Genomic DNA, 23,607 nt, shown 5'->3' on the forward strand with positions numbered 1-23,607 from the left:
AGTTGGGTTGGAAAAGTTGTTTTTAAGAAGTTCAGATATGTGCAACTGAAACACAATTTTCGAATGGCATGACACTATATTTATTTAGTTATGTAATGTTATAGAAGAACACATACACTGTAAAAAATACTTTGCTGCCTTAAAATTTTTTGTTGAATCAACTCGGATTTACAAGTCATTTCAACTTACTATTATTTATCTTGACTAGAGATGAGTTGTTATAACTACAGGTGAGTTGTTATAACTTATAAAATTAAGTTGACTTTTCTCAACTATATTTTATAGGTTGTGACAACTCATCTCTGTTGACATTACTTGTAAATCTTAGTTGATTTAACAAAAAATTTTAAGGCAGCAAAGTATTTTTTACAGTGTACAGAATGTTAATAATGCGTGTTGCCATGCATTACTATTGCATGTTTCATATTGTGTGATACATTAAAAAAGAGGTAAATTTAAGATGGGAACCTAAGCTCAATTCCACTGTGCACGTGCGCAAGGTATTTTTGGATTTGATTGAGAACATACTACAATTTACCTGTTTACATGCTTAATTTTGTCCCGTTTATTGGATCACAGATCGGTCCACACCACTTATAATCGGATAAAAAAATTATCAGTTCGACCTCTGTCGGTTTTATTAAGGCATGGGTCTGCCATTTTCCTTGGACGTGTCCAGGCCAGGATTTTCGGTGTGTCCTCCGGAAGCCAAATTTGTCGACTGCATACATCATCAAGGTACTCGCATTCCAGTAAAAAAATGATCAAATAAAATGTATTTCTCTTAAGACATACAATCGTAGTTTTATTCTTACCTTGAAATTAGGGATGCACGATATATCGGCCGGCATATCATTATCGGCCGATAACTGCTTATTTTTAATATTTTGCTATCAGACCGATAACCGATAATATTAAAAATAAGCAGTTATCGGCCGATAACGATATGTCGGTCGATAACTGCTTATTTTTAATATTATCGGTTATCGGTCTGATAGCAAAATTAGGCCGATAAATGAAAGCCGATAAATATGGATTATTTTGGTTTGTTGAACCACTTCACTTGCTCATTGCTGGCCATGTGAAGTTTTGATTGGTGCTTTCTGTGACATAGCACAAAGATGACACGTTTTGCGGGCTTAAGAAGAGTATGCTAGTCTAGCGCATAGACAAGATGTTTTTTATTGTGAAAATAATATGAATATTTATCGGCCTATATATATCGGTCATTGCCCCCCAAATATAAAGAGTTATCGGTTATCGGTATCGTCCAAAATGTCCATATCGGTGCATCCCTACTTGAAATGTAACGGTTGATTTTCTGACAAAGAAACTAAAATATTAAACCCCGATGACGTATGCAGTCAAAAAATGTGACTTCCGGAAGACACACCGGCAAGTATGGTCATCTTAGTCTCCCACCCTGTTCCTGGAGGGCACATATCCTACAAATTTGAGTTATGAACCCAATTAAACACACCTGAACTTGCTTATGTTTGTTCAGGGCTACTTAAAAATAAGAGGCAGATATAGGGTTGGAACTACAATATGCAGGACAGGTGCCCTCCAGGAACAACGTTGGAAACCCATAGATTAAGGTGTTTATATGAAAGCTTTTCATCTGATTGAGCCATCAATCCGATAACAAAGATTATTTGTTTTCGTTTCATGTAACTGTAGCTAATAGGTGTGTTCGACCTTAAATCATAGCTAAAGCAGATCAACTACATTGAGCAGATCAACTACACTGAACGTATTTGTTCCATAGGTCCCTTTAGTTACAAGCCAGACCAATAATAAATAAGCACAGACCGGAAGTTACTTTCGGGCCAGGCACGTATCTTTGATGACGTACATGTGTCTGCTGAAAATATCTATAAGGAATAGTAGGGTGACCATACGTGCCATTTTTCCCAGACGCGTCCTGGCCAGGATTTCGGTGCGTCTTCCGGATTTGTTGTATTTGTTGACCGCATACCCCACTCAGTTAAAAACATAAAACATACAATTGTAGTTTCTTTCTTACTTCAAAATGTAAAAATGCTTTTGTAATAATAAAAATAATAATCCTCTATGACGTATGCAGTCGACAAATACGACTTCCGCAAGATGCACACAAAATCCTGGCCAAGACGCGTCCGGGAAGAATGGTACGTATGGTCACCCTAGGGAATAAAGGAGTGAATGAGTGAAAGGTTTCAGACACACCACCTGTTCTCAAAGGGCCACAAAACGGTTTAGCTCCAAGCCTGACAAAACACATCTAAACAAGCTAATCAATATTACAAGCAGGTGTGTTTTATTAGCTTTCAGCTAAACACTGCAAAACGGTGGCCCTTCAGGAGATAATATAAATTATTGTCTCCCTAAGGCAGTTTCTTTTTTAACTAAATACACACACAAGCTAATGTTTGGGTAAAAAATAGACATACCCAACCGTTAGGTTTAATTAACCTAGAAAATATCCATATTTGACCCAAGCATGGAACAACCCAGCATTTTGGATTGAAACAACCAAGCGCATGTTCAAACATTTAGTTTTTGTCGTATTTTGCCCTAACACAAGTTAAAACAATCCCCATTAAAACTAATCAATCTTTGAGCTCATATAATGTGTGTGTAAGGTAGGAGGTCAAACTAGGATTTATAGGTAAGCCACCGGCTTTATTTAAAGACTGTGACAGATTGTAGCCCGTCAGACAGACACTTGCTGCATTTTCATGGACAATTGTAATCGGTTTAAATGTTCAATCCGAACGAAAATGCTCCATGTAAACACCTTAATCGGAATAAAATGAGCCAAACTGATTAAAAATCGAATCATTTGAGAGGGGTGGTTCATACCTTTTGTAATCCACTTAAAAGGACATGTAAACCCTTGATCAGATTAACAACTAAAAATCTTCTACTTTTCTTTTTTTATGGTGGTTGGCAAACCCACTTAACCTGCCAGCGTTTAAAAAAAAAAAGTTGCCAGCAGCAGCATTTTAGCAAGTTTAATACCTTCCAAAAATGTTCTTCCAAAAATGTTTTGTATATATTAACATACAATATATCAAATGAAAGAACAGACCCTACACTGTAAAACATTTCTGTAGAAATTACAGTATTACTGGCAACTAGCTGCCAGTACTACTGTAGAATTTACATTTATGTTATTTACTGACAACAGTTTGTTCAAAGTTAAATAAACATGAAACATTTTCAGTCTTTATCTTCTACAGTAAGTTACTGGCAACCAGCTGCAAAATTACAGCAATTTTTTACAGTGTATGCTTCCAAAAAGAAAAAACCCATTTCATCCTACTCTTTTATCACCTCTCAAATATGGGTAGGTTTCTTCAAAAACACCAAATTTTGAGCAAAAAGCTGAGATAATTGCATTTTTGTGAAGGATTTTTCATAGAGAACAGATTGAGAGCGATCCTCAAAACATACACAAACATACAGCTGTTTGCCCTAGGGTGATACTTCCGGATTTTATAGGTGGATACTAGCTGAATTACGGATTGCCGGAAATACTCGTCATTGGCAGGGAAGTGTTTTCTCCTTTCTATGTAAAGTGATACGACACGGCGTTGTCTGGTCAGTCCATTTATACTCTGATCCATAAACGCGTGTGTTGGACTTGACATGGTGTTGCATAGCGCCGTTTGAGCGATACAGTACAAAGAAAACTGTGGACTTTGGACTCACTCTCGCGTGAAGTCAAACACGTTTTTTAGACACAAATGAATGGGTTATTGCTGCTGCTTGATAATCAAAAGCTTGTTTAACCAAAAGTTGTTTAACCAAATTTTTCAACTATTAACATGATCAAAACTTAACATAGTATGTTGAATTGACTTGCAAAACGACTTCCAAAGGAGAGAGCATTTAAAAAGGACTCTGGTATCAGAAATCTAATATTGTAAGTGGACATACAAATGCATGTGAGACAAAAATATGGATTCAGATATACATATTCATAGTCAGGGTTTAAAAATTACCTTTTTTGCTCACCAGCCAAAGTGGCTAGTGGTTTCCCAAAGTAAATAGCCACTCAGCATTTTCACTGGCCACAGTTTTATTGTTGAAAAAATACATTTTATATGAGGATGCTAAAATTACTTGGTTAATAGTAATTTTACTAGATTTTAAACCCTCTACCCCATTGCAGTTTGCGCAGTTGGTCTTAAATGGTTTGTGCCTCTTTTGTAAATTTCAACATCAGCAGCCTTCGGTAGGCCGTGACATTGCAAGGGTTCGTAACTTTGAGCTATTTCAAATACTGAGCGAGCCTTTATAGTAAATCAATTTGTTTCGATTCGGAGTAGAAAAGAAATGCCGTCTTTGTTTACCCAGATGCCACGCGCTAGCGCTCGCTTTTTCCTGTTTGCAGCAGGTGTAGTGTGGAGTAATTGACTTCTGTCAATAATGGCTTGTGAGCTTTAGCGGCAGCTAAACAAAATGGGAACAAGTCGATGCAGCGAGAGACAAGGACATAACTGCTCAGTCCCACCCACCTGAAACCTGCCATTTCTCACATCTGCCAATACACATTACACTTTAAACAGCCTCTTTTGGTGATCTTCCCTTGGACCAGATTGTGAAGTTGATTTCACACACAAGCATCCATCCAGTTGTCTACTTGACTCCAGAATTGTTGTCATTGCCTCAAAACAAAATTGGTGAGAGGGATGTAAGATTGAAAGAGTAAACCATTTATTTCTTAAATATATATATGTTTCTCAGTCATGTGCTCATATGAATTTTTCCTTGGCCATCATGAAATGTCTTTTAGGGTCAACAAACTAAGTCTGGTTTGGTATTTGAACCTTTTAAATAACTTTATCATGTATCTAGCTGTGCCATGTATCTTACTCTTATAAAATCACCTTTACTGTCGGTGTGTTGTGTATACACATTGCTTTGTATAAATAATATTCTTTAGAGAAATTATATATATACAGTCTGAGTTAATTATGTGATTCCTTTGCTTTAATGACCGCATGCACTCCAGCTGGCATCATCTCACATGGGGCGTAAGCGTTAGGGCTTGACGGAGGGCGGGTTTCGAAGCCTGGTCAACAGACAATCACAGTGGTCGCAACACATGCTTTTCTGTTCTTCGGCCTTGCATTTCGCAATTGGCTCGTTCGAACTAGGTAATTTGCAGAAGATGATCTGATTGGCTGATGCACGCGTTGGCGCTTGAAAAGTTTAGAAATGTTGAACTTCTGCGAAGAGCAACAGCAGTGACGCGATGCTGACGGATCCACAATTCATTTCAGCAATGCTTGACGTCACACATTAAAAGTAAATAAGAAGTGTTAATGCTTTCGCCCCGTGTGAAAGTACCGTTAAAGTTTGTGCCACCCAATTATCTTTTTTGTGTTTTAGTCAGTGGAAGGTTCAAAATGTGATCTTTTGTATGAAGGTGGTACCACAGCAAAGTCTTTTTAAGGATGTCTCGTCACTGTGCCACTATGTTTGCAACGCCTCCATGTCTTGCTGTTAGATACTGCGCATGTGCAAAATTTAATGTCGTGAAGTACTTGCTAATCTTCTTTACGGATTTCTGAGTGGTAACAAGTATCTACAGAGAGATACATTTTTTTACGATTGACGATTGGCTCTTTTTACTGCAAGGCAGGACTCCATAATTATCATTGAGATCTCCCCCATTCATGGCAATAGAGTCGAGCTTTGTTTATAGTTGCGCTTTGGTCTGCAACACGAGCCTCCACTGATCGCGCCTGCGTCTCAACAAACGGACGAGCCGTTTATAGTTGACGCACTCGCTGTTGCACTATTCTTTCAACCGCCAGGGGGCGAAGCACGCAATTAAGAAAAAAAAACACAAAGAAGAGAATAGTAGTCGTCGTCCAGTGGAATAACCCTGGTGCTTCAGAGCTTGATATATAAATATGAGAACATGAATAAAACAAAACGCTCTTAAATATGTCTTTATTAAATAATATCAATTCATTAACGTTTTTACTAAACAAGCAGTACAGACATCTTTTTATTTTATTCCTCGTCCAGTGGTTCATTCAATACAAATATAAGCCAAAATTTACACACCACCAACGCTTCGGGTATAAACACAGTGTTTCCGCTATATACATTCTACCGTGGCGGCCCGCCATGCCTAAAACATCCCCGCCACGCCTGCGGTTGTGGATAGAAGGGATACAGCAAACGAAATCTCGCTGGATGGCCACTGTTTTATCCTAATCCTTCAACCAAACCCAACTCTAAACACAAAATTTCACACGATTGTAGGATGTATTTGTATCTCATTTAGCCAGAGCCGCTGTTTTCATCCTAAAAATCCTACCTCCAAATCTAATCTTAAACTTTTCTGCATTTGCTGTATCCCTTCTAGACAAACCCCACAGCCGCAGCTCGCAAAAAAGCAGAAATGTCCGCCCTGCCAGACTGGCTGTCTTAGAAATAAATTCCTTTCTGGATTCGCGTTGTTAAATCATTTATAAATAAATCTCCTAAAGGATCATAATTTCTTCCATGGGTTTAGTTTAATGAACAAATAGATTTAAATCAACAGAGGATGATTAGGCTACGTCTCTGTTTTGAGAAATAATAATAATAAAATAAATAAGCCTATGCGAAATATGTTACACTTAAATAATAATTAAATTGACAAAACGAATAAAAAAGTATTTGAGTTTCTGTTGTTGTTTTTTGACGCGCTGACCAAAGCAGCAGAAAGCACGTCATGTTTTTAATGATTTTAAATAAGCACAAAGTTTTCTCCTTATTGTGAGTTTACACAAATAAAAATACATAATTTGAAGTTTCGAATATTGTTTTACTTTTATCTTTATGACTATAAATTTGGGTAATTTAAGGTGCAAGGTCATCACGCGTATGATGTTCACCGGCGCATATACACGGACGCAGCGCAGGGCTGCGAGAAAAGACATTATTAAACTTTTGATTTTACATATTACGAGTTTTTTGGACATTCATTTGGAATCACTGTACTCATATTATCAACTTATCTGGTTGTTGGGTCATTAGTTATTCAGAATATATGCTATAAACGCAGTAGCGCGCTGCTGACCGCTCAGCTGTCAATCAATCTTCTGTGATTTAGATCGACACTCACAAAGTTTCACATTAAATGATATGATATTTGTCCAAAAACAAAAGGCTAAATACTGAATACTACTTATATGCGACTGCAAGACATTAATAGTCGAATCTGTTTGTAAGGAAACTTACATTATTCCCGTGGAAGAGAAGAACGTTGGTAATAGAAACTTGAGGCAGACGGTGAGACTGTTTTATCTGTTTTCAGACGAAACAGCAGGGTCGGAGTACCCGCGGGTGAACCGCATAATATTTGATGTAACGGGTGTAATAATAGGCTTTTCGCGCGTCATTTGCGTTGTAGATGCAGGTCGGGACTCAATAGACAAGAGTAAAATGCAGGTCTAACATCAAGACCAAAATTTGACTCGTTTTTAAATGGCCCCGTGCTTTGAGTTTAAGATCTGTCTGAAGACCGTTAAAGGTTTCTATTCAACTGCGCGATTTGCGGTGTGACCGGCTCGGGGTCTTTATGTCAAATGGTCCGGGTGTGAAATAAAATTGCTGCTGATGGATGTTCGGTCAATCACAGCGGTGCGGATTATCAAACAGGACTGTGCGTGAGTTTGCAACAGATCTGTAACGCTAAACACGAGCACAACTTGCAATGCACACTACATTAAAACTACAATGAAATATCCGAACTACGTACGTAGCTATGTAACGTTTTTTAAGAAAATACATTTTAGATCAAACATAGAAAAGCAATATGCTATAAATATAAGGAAAAGTAAATGACAGCATGAAAATGATAAAAAATACATGTTAGTTTACTGTAGCCTATATTCTACTTTAAAAAAAATAATAATGTACATTTATAATCATCATGGGCGCCCCCTGCCGCCACAGCTGAAAAAAATCCTAGAGGAAACACTGAAAACATACTGGTAGCTTCAGTGTCTCCCCCGCGAAAAAGCCCATTCATTTTTTCCATAGACTTTATTGCAAAAATAAGATCTGTTTTTAACAAAAGTTTGAATACAGTTACAGTTTTGTTCAACAAAATAATCTTCACAGATTAACACACCTTTTATGAATTTTGTAGTCGATTATTTTTTAACGCATTGAGACTTTAAGAATTCATAAAAGTTGTCTTTAGTCGAGTCCGAATCAAGATTGAGTCCAGATAAAGCTATATGTGCACTCGGTCTTGATTCAGACTCAATTCTATAGTTTTGGCCTTGGTCTGGACATAAATAAGCTGGACTCGACTATAACACTGTGCAAGAGTATGAAACTGTAAAATAATTTGGATTTGGGTAAATTTGATAAGAAATAATCAAATTTAAGTTCATATTGAAATTAAAGCAATAACATTGATTTATGATTGCAGACTTGGGAAATCTAAGCTCAGTTTTTTTGCAGGATACAAACATTTAAACAAAAGTTTCCATTTGCTTTCCATTTAATTTATTGAATTGAAGAGATTTCATCTGAACTCACATGCTTACTTTTTTAGTAACTTAGATCTTTATAGTAAATATTTATTTTCACTTGAAACTTTGTATACTTCCAGTTTTTTTTCAAACCTTTGGGTCCATCTGTATTATCACATTTGTTGCAATTCATTTCAAGGTCTGTGCCTGCATCCTTTTCTGCCTTCCCAGTGCCCTGTGCCTTACTCGCGAAACTCATTCTGCCCAACCAGAGCCATCGGCTCCATTAATTAAATGTTCTGATGTCATTTAAACTTCTGTTCATGTACATTTCATGAAATTGATTAATAAGCTTTCTTACATAAACAATGATGAAAATACGTTCCTTGATGCATGTGCTATTAATGGCATCTGACGACAAACCAGCGTGTCTCCGAGGACGTTGATCATCACGCCTGTGCGTAAAACTGGATCAAGGACACACATCTACACAATTTAAAGAAGGCGTCGTTTGCTCTCTCTCAATGGCATTCTCCTTTCAACAAGTTCCAACCTCTAGGGGGCATCTTTTACCCTTAATGTCCTCATCTAACAGGTGTCCCATCTGCCCTAAAAATACAATACGCCTATTGCGTGCAGGAAAATCTTAGACTAAAGCCGCTGGGGTGTCGCATTACCATCCCGGAGCTTTCCATTGCCCTAGCAGGATGGACCCTGAGAGATGCTCTTTTTTCATCTTTATGACGCAGTGTCACACATTTCTACCATCTAATATTTAAAGGCCCTGTTGAATTTGAGCTCTGTGTGTAAGTGTGTTAGATTTGAGGTCATACTTGTGCCTCCTAGTGATATACAGGACAGGAGCTCATGTTGGACTACAAAAAGATTTTTTAATTAAATGCTTTCATGGATTGAGTATCCATCTAATACTGAATGTACTGTCAGACAAAAAGTCAAATACAGTGTCACTGGGGCTGTGTCCTTTCAAAAGGTATAGCATTGCACCAAAAAAGTTCATATTTGTATACCTCAGAGGTACATATAATCTCAAATGTATACAGTGGGGCAAAAAAGTATTTAGTCAGCTATCAATTGTTCTCACACCTAAAAAGATGAGAGAGGCCTGCAATTTCCGCCAAAGGCACACGTCAACCATGAGAGACAAAACGAGAAAAAAAATCCAGAAAATCACATTGTCTGATTTTTTTAAGAATTTATTTGTAAATTATGGTGAAAAATAAGTATTTGGTCAATAACAAAAGTTTATGTCAATACTTTGTTATATACCCTTCGTTGGCAAGGACAGAGATCAAACGTTTTTGTAAGTCTCCACAAGGTTTTTACACACTGTTGCTGGTAGTTTGGCCCATTCCTCCATGCAGATCTCCTCTAGAGCAGTGATGTTTTAGGGCTGTCGCTGGGCAACTCAGATTTTCAACTCCCTCCAAGGATTTTCTATGGGGTTGAGATCTGGAGAATGGCTAGGCCACTCCAGGACCTTGAAATTATTCTTATGAAACCACTCCTTCTTTGCCCGGGCGGTATGTTTGGGATCACTGCCATACTGAAAGACCCAGCCACGTTTCATCTTCAATGCCCTTGCTGACGAAAGGAGGTTTTGAGTCAAAATCTCACGATACATGGACCCATTCATTCTTTCCTTAACTCGGATCAGTCGTCCTGGTCCCTTTGCAGAAAAACAGCCCCAAAGCATGAGGTTTCCACGCCCATGCTTCACAGTAGTTATGGAGTTCTTTGGATGCAACTCAGCATCTTTCTCCTCCAAACACAAAATGTTGAGTTTCTACCAAAAAGTTATGTTTTGGTTTCATCTGACCATATGACATTCTCCCACTCTTCTTCTGGATCATCCAAATGCTCTCTAGCAAACTTCAGACGGGTCCGGACATGTACTGGCTTAAGCAGGTGGACACATCTGGCACTGCAGGAATTGAGTCCCTGGCTGCATAGTGTGTTACTGATGGTAGCCTTTGTTACTTTGGTCCCAGCTCTCTGCAGGTTATTCACTAGATCCCCCCGTGTGGTTCTGGGATTTTTGCTCACCATTCTGGTGATAATTTTTACCCTATGGGATGAGATCTTGCGTGGAGCCCCAGATCGAGGGAGATTATCAGTGTTCTTGTATGTCTTACATTTTCTAATAATTGCTCTCACAATTGATTTCTTCACACCAAGCTGCTTACCTATTGCAGATTCAGTCTTCCCAGCCTGGTGCAGATCTACAATTTTGTTTCTGGTGTCCTTTGACAGCTCTTTGGTCTTGGCCATAGTTGAGTTTGCATTCTGACTGTTTTAGGTTGTGGACAGGTGTCTTTTATACTGCTAACAAGTTCAAACAGGTGCCATTAATACAGGTAACAAGTGGAGGACAGAGGATCCTCTTAAAGAAAAAGTTACAGGTCTGTGAGAGAAAGAAATCTTGCTTTTTTGTTATTGACCAAATACTTATTTTCCACCATAAATTGCAAATAAATTCTTAAAAAATCAGACAATGTGATTTTCCGGATTTTTTTCCTCATTTTGTCTCTCATAGTTGAAGTGTACCTATGATGAAAATTACAGGCCCCTCTCATCTTTTTAAGTGGGAGAACTTGCACAATTGGTGGTTGACTAAATACTTTTTTGCCCCACTGTATGTGGTTGAAATGATTGAAATCAAGCTTTGATGCTCCTAATTAGATTATGTGACTTTAGCCTGGATTTTACAGACAGGGTCACATTATCTTTACTGCGTATTGCTGTGATCCAATTTTATCTTTCTGTTCTCTTTAAGCTTCTAAGAGGTTGCCCTTTTCTCTGAGATTGCTTTCGCACCCTTGACACAAATGCGAATGCATGTAACTCCCCCTCAATGTGAACTTTGTCTCATCTTGTGTGTTGCATACTAGCATGAAAGGTCACCCAAGGTGAGGGCTGCTAGCTAACAATAGGTGGTCTTAGCACCCTAATTTTGAAAAATTCTTGGAATGCCTGATTAAAAATGCAGGTTCAGCCGGTGACATGAAAATGGCCAAGGAGATGGGAAAGAATTGGAATATCACTCTCATTAAGCGATAGCCCCACCCTGCCCCCCAATGCTACTGTAATGAGAATCCCACCTGGCTCCCTGCCAACTTCGCGTCAGGCGGAAAACATGACGGAGCTATTAAAATTCTTTGCTCTGTCCGGGGAGGCATGTCTAAATCCGTGTTGATCAATCCATTCATTGATTTTGAATGTCTGAGCATCACCGAATGGTTTGTGAGATAAAGGTTTACTGTGGGGGGATATTATGCTTGAGCTAAATGAATTTGCACAGTGTGATTCCCTGGATTGCGAGCTAATTGATAAGTGCTGGGTAAACTGTGATGATCTGGCATGCTTTACTCCCGACTGTATAGCGTAGCTCCACCACCGCAAGTAAAAACAACTAAATAGGCTTTTACATTTTTACTCAAATTGCCATAATTTCATCAATAACCCTTAATAGTATATTAACATTTGAGGAGATTGAATGCATGTGCAAAAAAGTGAGTCTAACATGTTTTTCATGTAAATGAGAATTTTTTTATTAAGCACTTATGTTTAGGTTCAGTAATTTCACTTCAATTGCATTGAAAAAAAATATTAGTCAGTTATTGAAATGCCCTATTTTCACGAACGTCATTTTGTTGGTATTTAACAAATTTGAATGTCTTTCTCTACAAACCCGCTAAGTGCATGCCAAAATCTAAATTTTTAAAAAAGTCTCCAGTTCACTGTCCTTTCTGGAAAAAAGGTAAAATGCTCAAACATGTGGTTGGTATTCTAATATCGGCAAACCTCCTTTAAATGGGTAAAAAGTTTACATGTGCCGTAGTTTATCTTTTAATTCTTTTCCCATGCACTTTAGCCTAATTCACACAGCACTTTGGTCCCGGAAAATTTCCGTAAAAATTGGCAGATAGGCTTCTGTGTATACGCAAACATGTCTCGTAAATGTTCTGGGATTGATCCCGGAAAGAGGACCTAGTAACATTACCGTAAGATACACAATGCGTAAGGGGCGTGCCGTAGTGAGGACGCGCGTGTCATTGCAACATGAAGTTGTGGTTTAGCTCTTTAAAATGGGGGTTTTAAATGCACATTAACATTCACGATGAGATATGTCTGCAAACTGGACTGAAGCAGAAATCAGGTTGTCAAATATCCACTTTGTAGCTGAGATCATTCACCAGCATACTTGTGCTGCGTGCCGTCACACGTTCCTTTTATAGCCTTATCGTACACAAAAATGCAAGCGCATGGTTTCTGCAGAGAGAAATAACGGTTAATAAGTAAACTTCAGACGCTGCAGAGAAAAACCCACGAAGTGCAGGACTTTAAACACGTCACGTGTCTTTACGGGACCTTTATGGCATCTATGTGAATACATGCACAGGTTCCCAGAAAATCATTGTCGGTGTGAATGAGCCAAAAATCAAACAATCCCAGACAAATTCCAGATGCATTTTCTGTAATGTCTGTGTGAAAAGGGCTTAGATGACTTTGTAACTACCTCTGAAAAGTCGTCGTGCCGTTTAACAAATTCTGCAAACAAACCAGTGTTTCCGAAAGGCCTAAGGCCGGGATTAAGTGGATTTAAGGCAAAAGTATTTGGTATAATATGTGCCGAAACCACTCGGTCAATATCATTCTTATTTTTGGCGTAGGTGGTGTTTAGCCGCTTTGCATCTGAGGTCTTCATTTACATTTAGGCTTCTATTCACAGCAATTCACAAAATGAGGAAAAACAATTGAGCGATTTGTCTTATGCAGGGTTCACATCAGATGCGATAGAGGCGGCAAGCGCAAGTGATTTACATGTTAAGTCAATACAAAGACGCTATTAGGTATTCTGCTGCATGGATTTGAGCGTTGCCACGGGAAACGCGCAAGTTGAAAAATCTGAACTTCTGCGGATTTCCGTGCCGCGTTAACCAATCAGGACCTTGCTGTAGTAGTGACGTGATTCCAGGAAGCGAGCGGAGTCTAAGCAGACTCTTAGAAGCCCCTCCCATGACGCAAATTTTCGCGTGAATGTCTCTAATGACTAGAATTTCAAGCGCGGCTTTCACACGCGAATGAAGCGAGTAAACTCAAATGTTCAAGTGTCCAATTACGCACGATTAGCGCGTTTTTGCCGCCTCTACTGCGGCTGGTGTGAATGCACCATTAGGGAAGCAAATATGTATCAGAAACATCTATTTTTAATCAAATGTCTCCTTTTGACCTCTGTAATGGGGTAGTTAACAGTCTACTGTTTATATTTTAAGCGTCATCTTGCTATGAGATTGTGAACTGCAACCAACGGCTTGGTCCACAGCTCACTGTTCCCTTTCGAAATGCATAAAGAAGCTACGGTAGCCACCACAGGACAATTTGAGACAATGTAGTAACAAAACACACTAGCCGTTTCTCAATATGCGTTCTTGTCTGTACTTGCGTTCTTGTGGACTTGTGAAACGTCATCAGTCGCGGCCCAAGTACTGTTCCAATTCAAAGTTCGCATCAAGCCCAAGTTCACATAAAATCCCCGGATGTGTTCTTGATCCGCCCATTTTATCGAGGATGCATCAGAGGAGACTTGTGTGGACTTATGACAGCAAAGTTTCCCAGAATGCATTTCACGTCAGAAGTTCGTTCTTCCGAGTCTGAACTTGCAAGTCCGAACTAGGAAGGACACAAGTCCGAACTTGCCGTACTTGGTATTGAGAAACGGCTACTCTCTTCATCCAGGCCACATGATGTCACTGTGTATCGTCGCTGCCATTTTTGTGTCCGGTCACAGCTGCGTGCCTTGCTTTAGTCGCGATCGCGAACAACTGGAGGGACTACCGTATTTTCCGGACTACAAGTCACACTTTTTTTCATAGTTTGGCTGGTCCTGCGACTTATAGTCAGGTGCGACTTATATGTCAAAATTAATTCATACTGACTAGCATAAACCAAAAGAAAACATTACTGTCTACAGCCACGAGAGGGTGCTATATGTTGCTCCTGTAGCATACCCCTGAAAAAAAACTGTTAACTAAAACAATAACTTATAGACAATGGAGAAAGACTTAACAAACAAAATGCCCCCCAAAAGAATAATAATTTTCTGAATAAATGCGACTTATATATGTTTTTTTCCTCTTCATGATGCAATTTTTGACTGATGCGACTTGGAGCGACTTATAGTCTGGAAAATACGGTAACTGGCACCCGGCATCTAACTCCAGATTGTAAAATCAGTATTTTGTCTCTGATAAGTCCTCTGATAAAGTAATAAATGTGACCATTTAGTGCATTAGATATGCCGTTTCACTGCCAAGACAGACACAAATATGGCGGCGGGCATGACGGAAGTGACGTCTTTGGTACCCATGAATAGAGCAGTTTGTCCGTTTAGGGGTACTGTAGAAACATGACGGCGACTTCCATGTAATGGGAAATTAAAACAATAAAGTTTATTTTATAAGGTCACTAATATAGTTCTGTATATTATATTGCATTTCTGTCAAAAGAAATCTTTCTAAAAGTTACACAGTCCACCTTTAACTGTATATAATGATGTTGTGCTATACGTATGTTTCTATAAGTCTGTAAACAATCTTGTCCATTTTGTGCTATTTGACACACAGATCAACCTGGTTTCTGGTCTCAACCTGGTTTCACCAACCCTTAATTCTCTCATCCCTTCCTCACAGATTAAAAGGATTATGCAACAGAGCATTTTGAAATCAAAATGGGATTTTGGAACCGATACCCCACACACGCTCACACATGACTCCCTGGACGCCGGTGACGTAATTCATTCGCATGAGCTGGTGCAGACCGGTCAGACAGTTCTGTAGTGAAACAACTTGTGGAGCTTATGCCGTTCATCTTCCGCATTCCCAAACGCAGCTATTCGAAGACCGCATGCAGTAATCACTTTGGCTAGAAATACTACAAGTTACAAACGCTACACTGATTCATCTGCCAGCAGCAGTTTTTCAGGGTACATATCACCTAGGAGGATGCCTGGCATGAACACAAACTCATTTACATCTCAGAGGAAAACTGATAAATATCTTTTCTGTTAAATTTCCTCACAGTGAGAGCGTTTCACAGTCATTCATTTAGAAATCAAGATTTTCATTGGCTTCGTTTGAGGTCAGCGCTGAGCTGTAGCTAAAAATCAGTAATGTTTGACTGATCTGAGCCGTTGTAGGGTTTGTAGAGCGTAGATAAATGAGACACGTGAAATGAGTGACTGAACTATGTATTACACGAATGAAAGGCGCTCAAAGACAAACTGCGCTGCTCGACTGGGTGATTTGGTGTACTTTTTAGGATAGAGGTCTCGCCACCCAATACTTTGTATACAGTATGCAACATGGGAAAACCATTTGTTTTAAATCTTTAAAATCTTTTTTCTTTCCATGGATGATAAAAATTCAATATTTAATGCGTTTGAAGCAAAGGGTACAAACCCATCTCATGTCCCCAGGCTTTGTTTTGGTCCATCTGCTTGTGTTTATCAGAGGTCAGCAATCAGTAACCACATGTCCGAACATATGTGAGCGACCAAGCACCACAAGGTGGCGCTGTGACCCAGCCACTCTTTCGGAGCAAGGTGTTCCCATCATACCCCTGTCTCTTCAAAACGTTTTCTGTATCGTATTGATAGGCTGCTGGATTGTGCTCTTCGAATGTCACACCATCTGCCTTGGCTTGTAATAGCTTTGTGTGTGTGGTGTTGTGAATATTTCATGTCTGCTCTGGCTCAGCACAGGTTGTCTCCAACAATGTTTTCAATGCACCAGCAGCTCTGGTTACACAGAAAAGTCACACTCTCTCATATATTCAGTAATATGCAAAAGAAAAGGGCAATTGTGTAGTGATACGCATGTATGTCGTCAAACACAAACATGTGGTTTATTTATAGAGAATGGTGTGTACATTAATAAATATAAGATTATAAGTTAATATTTACACTTCCAAAGATAGGTTTTGTTTTCTGGATACACACAAATTCACAGCTTTGACCAATAGACAGGGCTTCAATGTGTGACTCATTTGTTCCTTAAACAAAGTCCTTATATTCTAGCTTGCATAATAAGTTCAGTAAGTGAGAAACCAATTAAGACAAGACTATTATTTGTTTTTTATTGTATTTATTCATTTTATGTATTGGTTTCTCTCTTTTTTTACCATTGTCAATAGGTATGCTCCGATTAGGATTTTTACAGCCGATACCAAGTAGGGGTGAGTGGGGCACAAACTAACGCGGGGTTAATTGTAACGCAGCTACTTTACATATTTATAAAGGGCCGAGCAAACTGTGCTTTTGGTGTTTTTCTTTTACTGTCAGAAAATTATCTCCTGTAATTTGTGTAAAGTTTTGATGTGTTTTGGTTGAGATAATGAATAAAGAGTGTTTTGGAGGCAATGTTTTTTCGATTTCTGAGTTGGGTGTGTAAGTCACCAAATCCAACCTTATAGTATTTAAAAATCACTGTCTTGTTAACTAAAACGTAACACCATTTTGAATAGAGCTGGGTATTGGCAAGGGCCTCACGATACGATACGTATCACGATACATGGGCCGATACGTTGCATGTTGCGATACATTGAAATGCTTTTTCTTTCTTTTTATAAAAAAATGTAAAAAAAAATAGAGCAGATTTTTTTTTTTACTTTTTTTAAGCCAAAGTGCATCCACACGAAAGCTGCAGGTGTTTTTAAATTTTCTGCCATTTTTTAAATCCCGCTAACTTCTGAGACATTGGCCGTATATGACAGACAACTGGACAGCGACAACTACAGCAGTGGCGGATGAGGTTGTTTGCCTCACACAGAGGGATTATTCATTTAAAAAAATACCGATAGTAGAGATCGAATATTGACACACTATTGTGGAAAAAAGTATCATGATAGTTAGCTGTATCGATATTTTTGCACAGCCTTAATTTTGAAACATGTCAGCAGCTCCTAGTAAATTATAGCTGGGATTGAAAAATTTTTACACAGCGTAGTTAGTTGTAACACAGCGTTACAACTAAGCCTCCAGTATACAATGATACTGAAATGAAAACCATGTAAATACTATTCATCAAGATGATAACTGTTAATACAATATCAGGGGAAATAACTCACAATTATAATTTTTTTAACCTTATATGTATAAAAATATTTATATGTATTGATGCAAAATACAAGGATGGTTAGATGAAGGTGTGGATATCTATCTTTTATAGGCAGATATATAAACAATATCCACCTTTAGTATATAGACAGAATTTTATTGAATTATTTGTGTTTAAACCAAATTTTCTAGCAGGTGTTACAAAAAATCCTCGGTTTGTTACAACTTACCCCACCTATGTGGTAACTGTGCATTCAGACCGCCATAGGCGAGAGTGTCAAAGTGGCTGGAAGTCATTCATTTTCAATGAAAGCTGGCGGCGAGCTCTGGCGATCAGCGGCGTGGTGCGTCATGTACAGCGTGAGCGTCGAGGAGAGTTGAAATCAGCTCAACTTTATGGTAATGAGATATGAAGCAGTTCGGCGGCAACCAATCAGAAGGCGGAAACCTCCGCCTGTGAGAGGAGTTCAGAGAATGCATTCGAGCGTCAGAGCGTCCACTACACCTTTTCTTTAGCGTCGTTGGCAGGGCAGTCAGAGCTTTTATTGACGCTCTCGCCGGTGGCGGTCTGAATGCACAGTAAGTTGTAACGTTTGCACTCCAGTCACTTTTGGTGTAATTGTACGATAACGGCAGGTCCCACAAACAAACTTTAAGTGTTCATTTGTAGCAGAGAGGTGTGTGTTGATTGTGTAAAAAAATGTTAACTAATCTAACTTAGTTAATTCTCTGTTAATTAATGTAACTTAAATATTTTTTGAAAGATAGCGACAAAGTCAAAAAGCGTTAGGTTGTGCCCCGCCCTCCCCTACCGATTTCTTGTTGTCATGATATATGATCGGCCTATAACAATGCCCGATATTGATTCTTCAAGCTGATATGCCAGCTTTTTGATGACTGTGACTGTTAATCTGTTTTCTAGATAAAGTAATACCACAGATGTTGCCTTATTTATATTATGTGCAACTTTTTAAATATAGAATTAAATAAAAGCACAACAAATATGCCTTTAAGACACAAGAGATATCTGTCACGCTGAATGATAGGCTGTGTCTGTGTGCGCTCTTTGGGTGTATGCGGATGAGAGCAACTGCAAGTAAAATGAAAGTTTAAACTGTCCAAAGTACGCAAATAATAAACTTTCGGCATGAAGATGTAATGTCCGCAATAGATATTGTAACGCTGTTCGATGGGGATGTGAAGATGCCTCTCGCTATTAGGACCGCAGCACATCCTCATAGAAAATACACATATCTCTAAAAAGGCAAAGAGAGAAATTCAAATCTGCACATCGCACATGAGCAACGGGTTGTAAAAATGCTTGCACTGCGTAAAAATGGTCACAAATTGCGGCCGCATTCATGAGCCTTATGATGACAAAAGTAAATAGAAAGATCCGTTTATGAGATCGGCAAATTTGGTGAGTACTGGTCGAGTCATTTAATGCGATGATCGACCGATGCCGATTGATAGGAGCATCCCTAATTAGCTACGTTTACATGGACACATTTTGCCTTCATCGGATTAAAATCCTTCCGATTAATAAATCCTATCATAGCGTTTACATGAACACTTAATAGTGTGATCGGATTGATGTGCGTGTTTATATGACACAAGATTTACATCAGATTTGATCATTTGACATGCCCACATTGCACAAATATAGTTTCACGCTGTTTCAAGATTTGCTTTGTGCCTCACTGATTATAAAGCAGCAGCAAAAACACCCATTCACGTGTGCCCAAAAAGCGTATTTTACTTCACGCGGTGCTGCAGGGACCGTTCGCGAGAGCGAGTCCAAACACACGCGTTTGATCAGAGAATAAATCATGGACTGACCGGACAACGCTGTCTTGTATCACTTTATGGGGAATTGGACGGATAATAGGAACAAGATTAACAAGACAATCACTTCTTGTGACTTCCTTCAGCAAAACAAACTCGCGTTATTTGCGTCACATGTCATTACAGCAATTCTACGTCATTGCACGTGTGAATATGCTCCACACTCCCGTCCTGTAGGTGGCGGAAATGCACCTTTCAGTGCGTTTGCCAACCGCCATTAAAAAAAGAAAAGATGGCACATGCGCAGAGCCTCTCAGTTTCAGTTATCCATCCGATCAAGTGTATACATGTCATTTTGAGCGGATTACAAACGGTATAAACCACCCCTAACAAGCGGATTAGATTTTTAATCAGATTGGCACTTTTTTGTCCGATTGAGGTGTTTACATGGAGCATTTTTATTCAGATTGATCATTTAAACGGATTACAAATGTCCATGTAAACGCAGCTAGTGTTGGGGTTAGAACAACTTCATTACATTTCCCAAATCTAACCCCAACCCTTAACAACAATGGTTTAAAAATAAAAAGTGGAAATAAACAAATAAAATGATATGAAAAAGAAATTCGTGATCGTGGACACACACAAAAAGTGAAAATTCGTGTCCTTGAACACAAATAAATAAATCAAATATTTTGTGACTATACCACGAAATGCCTTGAGATAGGGTTGGATATCTTGATATTATTAAATTGACCAATGAATTGATTCTTTTTGTGAAATTAACTTCATTGTTTGATTTTAAATCAAATAAATTATGCAACTTAGTGCTCCCAATTCAAATACATGGGTGTCACGATTCTCCAAATCCTCGATTCGATTACATTTTCGATTCTAATGCCACGATTCGATTCTCGGTTTTTACTTTAATTTTTGAAAGCACAAAAAATGCTATGCCATTTTTAGACTAGACTTTTATGAAATATATCTGACCTTGAACCCGGAGATGCCCTGCCATGTTAGTCGTGCTGCCAGTGGAAAAATATGGTACACGCACATACCTGATAAAACGAAACATTCTGTCAGATGAACATTCCTTTGTACCTCAAAAATGTCAGATGAGATTGTAAGACTATACCCCATTAAGTCATGTTTAAATGCTGTTTTTATAACTCTTAAGGCAAAAGCAAAGAGAGAAATCCAAATCTGCTCGTCGCGCACAAGCAATGGGTTGTAAAAATGCTTGCACTGCGCAAAAATGGTCTCCAATTGCGGACGCATTCATGTGCCCTATTATTTAATTCAATTTTATTTTTTATTTATTTATATAGAATTGAATTATGACAAAAGTAAATGGAAAGATCGGTTTATGAGATCAGCAAATTTGGCGAGTACCGGTCGAGCCATTTAATGCGATGATCGACCAATGCCGATCTGCGGTCGATCGATCGGAGCATCCCTAATTGTCACTCGGTGTTGGGGTTAGAATGACTTTGTTACATTTCAGACATCCTTATCCTAAACCCCAAATCTAACCCCAAGCAAAAATGGTTTATTAATAAATAAAATGACATGAAAAAGAAAGTCGTGCTCGGGGACACACACACACACAAAAAGAGGAAAATTGTGTCCTTGAACACAAATAAATAAATCAAATATTTTGTGACTATACCACAAAATGCCTTGAGATAGGGTTGGATATCTTGATATTATTAAATTGACCAATGAATTTATCCTTTTTGTGAAATTAACATCATTGTTCGCTTTTAAATCAAATAACTTATGCAACTTGATGCTCCCAGTACAAATATATTTGACTTATGATTTTATATTCAAGGTTTGACCTTTGATGTTATACTGTATTACACTGCCTTATGTACCTCTGTTGCCGTGTGTTCCTTGAGATTAAATGGTGTTTCATCATACACCTCCCATTCGCCATCTCCAATAAGAAAATAATTACACACTAAACATGATGAAATTGTCAGGTCAGATCCTCCAATATTGGATATATGTTAATATTGTTTACATGCATATATATGATCAAAACACATTGTCATATGGCTGTACATTTTCATAAGACTCAGTAAGACCACACACTCTTCATATGTTGTACAGTAGCTTGAATATCCGGATGGAAAAACTAGGAATAAATACTTTTCCGACTTCCACCCATCATTAAGTACAGCCATTAGTGACCAGAGGAGATCCTATCAGTCCTGCATCTCTGTGGTCAAAACACAATTTAATTTCGTCTACATCGAGGCTGCGTATGAACGCGTGTGCTGAGTCAAATAACGAGTCAAATCTAAAAAGCAATTTCTGATAAAGGTTACATGTAGAGCAAAATGTTATTTATTCCCAATTTCTCTGTTCCATGTTAGTTCAAAATCCTTTTACTATTTACATTAATGAGGATTAAATGACAAGGAGCAAACAGAAATAACTTTTTGATTTAAACTATAGACGGTTTCATCGGACACACGTGATACACGTCTGGATCCGAACCTTACTTCCGGTTTCGTTTTTTAATGGTCTGACTAGTTGCTAAACTGATCTCTTGAACAAATGCCTCGTCGAAAATAACAAATGTTTTGGTTTCCTAGGTAATCTATGTGTTGTTTTTTTGCTTGTTATATAAATAAACTACGTTTAAAGAACTTTGTTGTTATTTATTATTAGCGGAGTATACCGGAAGTTACGTATGGAATGCTTGTTTATGTTGTTACTGCTGAAACGGTCTATATAAACAGTACACTCTTAGAAAGGGTATGTTAATTTTTTACACATCTTTGTGTGATAAGCTTTTAACACATTGTGTCATATTGTGTTAAAACACAAGTTGTGTTAAAAGTAATAATAACACAGGAATGGGTGAATTCTGGGACAACGCATTTAGTGTGTTGTCCCAGAATCAACACTATTGTGTTGTTTTTAACACATTCGTTCTAAGAGTGTATCTGTGTTGTGATCAACAGCATAAAGATTTGTGTACTTTGCAATTAAGCAGTAATATTTTAGGCCTTTTGCTAACATGAGGATGGCCAAATAAACAGATTTTAGGAGGGGGGACCCTGTCATTGCATGGTAGAATCCCGCGTGCCACCTTTCTTCTCAGAGCTAAGTTTGGCTGTCGCTAAGTCCCACTCAGAAACCAAATACCTCTCTTTGTCCCTGAGAGCAGGATGTCTCACATATGACATTTGGAGGGAGAGGAAAGCAGTCAGATGGGGCAACTTTCAGTGTAGGGTTACGCTGTCTGGCAGCTGAGAGGCGCTGAAATAAGAACCGTAGTGTGAACGCGTGAATGTGCACACCTGGCACTAACATCATCATAAGATCGTTCTTTTATAAATTATTGACATATGGTTTGAAAGTCATAAAAACAGCATTTTCTTAATCAGTATTTTGGCATGTTTTGCAGTAAAACTTTATCTTTTATCTTTATTTTTAAACAAAATAAATTTATTGCATTTATAAAACAAATCATAGAAAGTATTTTGAATAAATTAATTACATTATTAAATTAATTTATATATTAGTATATTACTTATAATTATTAATTATTATAAGTGTGTTTATTTAGTAATTGTAAGTTATTTACTTTTGCCGTTTTTCTAGATTTATGTTTAAAACAAGGAAATAACAAATTATATGTAAAATAAAACTTTTAAGAATTCAGAATATATTTAGAGCTCAAATGTAGGAACATCGTAATAGCCACTCAAAGGTATTGGGTTTGAATCCCAGGAAACACAAATACCCATGTATGTGTAAGGAATAATTGACGACAGCTGTTGAATTATTAGAACAATAATGCACACCCGAGGAGGTGATGCATTATTTTTTTAATAATTCAATAGCACGGAATCAATTATTCTGCTTATACTATGGTTACCACACCTCAAGACATCGATCAAATGATATATTTAAAGGGATTCGTCTGGTTTTTGTACTTAAATCACTAATGTGAGTAGGACTATTTGTTCCGCGTCAACGTTGTTGATAGCATTCTAATGCAGTTATCAATGAAGTTATTCGAAACAAAGTGAGAGCAACAGAGACACAGAGAGAGAAAGAAAGAGAGAGAGAGAAAGGGCAAGGAGAGAGAGAGAGAGATTGTGTGAATGAGGCTACCTCGGTGCGTCTCTAAACAGCGCTGTTATTGCCTCAGAAAATCGTCTGTCATGTTGTTTTTGTTAGTCCGTTATTACA

General features: G+C 38.2%; 1 long non-coding RNA gene across 3 annotated transcripts in view; it reads left to right on the forward strand.

Annotated features, from left to right (window-relative positions):
* LOC129431656 (uncharacterized) overlaps positions 1-23,607 on the forward strand; it is a 145,750-nt gene that overhangs the window by 14,086 nt on the left and 108,057 nt on the right. The window contains exon 5 of one of the 3 annotated variants that reach the window (XR_012369910.1): positions 15,119-16,349. The exons of the other annotated variants lie outside the window; for them this stretch is intronic. This is a non-coding gene — a long non-coding RNA (uncharacterized lncRNA). Of the gene's footprint in view, positions 1-15,118; positions 16,350-23,607 lie in introns of those variants that run through there. 3 annotated transcript variants of the gene reach the window in all.

The sequence above is a fragment of the Misgurnus anguillicaudatus genome, chromosome 1 (assembly GCF_027580225.2).
Source record: "Misgurnus anguillicaudatus chromosome 1, ASM2758022v2, whole genome shotgun sequence".
NCBI classification, from domain to species: domain Eukaryota; kingdom Metazoa; phylum Chordata; class Actinopteri; order Cypriniformes; family Cobitidae; genus Misgurnus; species Misgurnus anguillicaudatus.